Here is a 3,398-nt window from a genome sequence, read left to right on the forward strand (position 1 = left end):
GGAAGAGATGAGTAGACGTCAGTGCAAAAACACAGGCAACAACATGAAGACCTATATGACAATATCACAACCTAGTGATTCTACACCTTCACGACCTGAACATACCTAGGCAGAAGAAACAGAAGAAATCAACCCTGAAAATGACTTTATGAAGATGATAAGAGGATCTTAAAGAGGAAATGAAAAAGTCCCTTAAAGAGGAAATAAATAATTCCTTTAAAGGGGAAATAAATAATTCCCTTAAAGAGGAAATAAAAAAAACTCCATTAAAGAGTAAGTGAAAAACTCCCTTAGAGAGTAAATAAAAAATTCCCTTAAGACAGCTCGGGAACCTGCATGGAACCGAACTAGGCCTGCTGAATGTGGGTGACAGCTATGTGACTCAATCTGTTTGTGGGGTCCCTGGCAGTAGGACCAGGACTTATCCCAGGTGCATGAACTGGCTTTTTGGAGCCCACTCCCTGTGGTGGGATACCTTGCTCAGCCCTTGATACAATGGGGAGGGGCTAGGCTCTCCTTCAACTTGGTATGCAAGACTTTGACTACCATGGGAGGCCTTACCCATCCTGAGGAGTGGATCAGGGTAGAGCGGGAGGGACGTGAGGAGGCAGGAGAAGGGGAGGGAGGGGGAACTGGGGTTGGTATGTAAAATGGAAAAAATTTTAATAAATAAATATATTTAAAATAAAATAAAATAAAAAATTCCCTTAAAGAAATGGAAGAAAAAACAAACAAAAATTTGGAAGAAATCAAAGAAAGCCAAGAAAAAGTAATTAAACAGATGAAGGAAACAATCCAAGATCTGAAAAATGAAATTGAGACAATAAAGAAAACACAAATTGAGGGAATGTTGGAAATAGAAATCCTGACTAAATGAACAGGAAATACAGAAACAAGCATAACCAACCAAATGCAAGAGATGGAACAGAGAATCTCAGACAATGAAGACACAATAGAGAAGATAGATGTATCAGTCAAAGAAAACACTAAAGACTAAAAAGTCGTAACACAAAACATCCAAGAAATTTGGGACACCATGAAAAAACCAAACCTAAGAAGAATAGGGGTAGAAGAAGGAGAAGAATACCAACTCAAAGGCACAGAAAACATATTCAACAAAATCATAGAAGAAAAGTTTCCTAACCTAAAGAAAGAAATACCTATGAAGATACAAGAAGCTTACAGAGCACCAAATAAGCTGGATCCAAAAAGTCCCCTTGCCACATAATAATTAAAACACTAATCATACAGAACAAAGAAAAATATTAAGAGCTGCAAAGGAAAAAGACCAAGTAACATATAAAGGCAAACCCATCAGAGAATAACACCAGAATTCTCAATAGAGACTATGAAAGCAAGAGTTGGGGATTTAGTTCAGTGGTAGAGTGCTCGCCTAGCAAGCGCAAGGCCCTGGGTTCGATCCTCAGCTCAAAAAAAAAAAAATTGAAGACTATGAAAGCTAGAAGGTCCTGGACAAATGTTATGCAGACACTAAGAGACCACAGATGCCAACCCAGACTATTATATCCAGCAAAACTATCAATCACCATAGACGGAGTAAACAAAATATTCCATTATAAAGCCAGATTTAAACGATACTTGTCCACAAACCCAGCCCTACAGAAAGCACTAGAAGGAAAAATCCAACCTAAAGAAGCTAAACACACCCTTGAAAACTCAAGCAATAGATAACCCCACACCAACAAACACCAAAGAAGGTCAACACAACACGACCACAAAAATAACAGGAACTAACAATCACTGGTCATTAGTATCCATCAATATCAATGGTCTCAACTCACCCATAAAAAGACACAGACTAACAGAATGGATAAGAAAACAGGATCTATCCTTCTGCTGCATACAAGAAACACACCTTAACTTTAAAGACAGACACTACCTCAGAGTAAAGGGCTGGGAAATGGACCTAAGAAACAAGCTGGTGTAGCTATCCTAATATCTAATAAAATAGACTTCAAACTAAAATCAATCGAAAGAGATCAGGATGGACATTACATATTTATCACAGGAAAAATACACCAAGATGAAGTCTCGATCCTGAACATTTATGCCCCAAATACAAAGGCACCCACATTCATAAAAGAAACATTACTAAAGCTTAAAATGCACACCAAACCCCACACATTAGTAGTGGGAGATTTCAACACACCACTCTCACCAAAAGACAGATCTACAAGACTGAAACTCAACAAAGAAATAAAGGACCTAACAGATGTTATGATTCAAATGGACTTAATAGATTTCTACAGAACATTCTATCCTAACACAAAAGTATATACCTTCTTCTCAGCACCCCATGGAACCTTCTCAAAAATTGACTACATGCTTGGTCACAAAACAAATCTCAACAGATACAAAAACACTGGAATAACCCCCTGTATCTTATCAGACCACCATGCCTTAAAGTTAGACTTCAACAACAACAAAAATTATAGAAAGCCTACAATCTCATGGAAATTGAATAATGCTCACCTGAAACATCAATGGGTCAAGGAAGAAACAAAGAAAGAAATGAAAGATTTCCTAGAATTCAATGAAAATGAAAGTACAACATACCCAAACTTATGGGATACTGTGAAAGCAGTACTAAGAGGAAAATTCATGGCCCTGAATGCACACATAAAGAAGATGGAGAAATCGCCTACTGATGAATTAACAGCACATCTGAAAGTGCTAGAACAAAAAGAAACAAACTCACCCAGGAGAAATAGATGCCAGGAAATAATCAAATTGAGGGCTGAAATCAATGAAACAGAAACCAAAAGAACAATACAAAAAAATCAATGAAACAAAGAGTTGTTTTTTTTTTTAAAAAAATCAACAAGATAGACAAACCCCTAGCCAAATTAGCCAAAAGGCAAGGAGAGAGCACCCAAATTAACAAGATCAGAAATGAAAAGGGAGACATAACAACAGACAATGAGGAATCCAGAGAGTCCATCAGGTCATACTTCAAAAACCTATTACTCCACAAAATTGGAAAATCTGGAAGAAATGGAACAATTTTCTGGATAGATACCACATATTTAAATCAAGACCAGAGAAACCATTTTAAAATAGACCAATAACCCCTAAAGAAATAGAAACAGTCATCAAAAGTCTCCCAACCAAAAAAAGCCCAGGACCAGATGGTTTTCAGTGCAGAATTCTACCAGACTTTCAAAGAAGAACTAATACCAATACTCTCCAAATTATTCCCACACAATAGAAAAAAAAGGAACACCACCGGAACTCTTTTTAATGAAGCAACACATTACCTAATACCCAAACCAAACAAAGAATGCAACAAAGAAAGGAGAATTATAGAGACCAATCTCCCTCATGAACATTGATGCAAAAATACTCAACAAAATGTTGGCAAAACTGAAATCTCTCTT

Source organism: Onychomys torridus, chromosome 8 (genome assembly GCF_903995425.1).
Source record: "Onychomys torridus chromosome 8, mOncTor1.1, whole genome shotgun sequence".
Classification (NCBI taxonomy): Eukaryota; Metazoa; Chordata; class Mammalia; order Rodentia; family Cricetidae; genus Onychomys; species Onychomys torridus.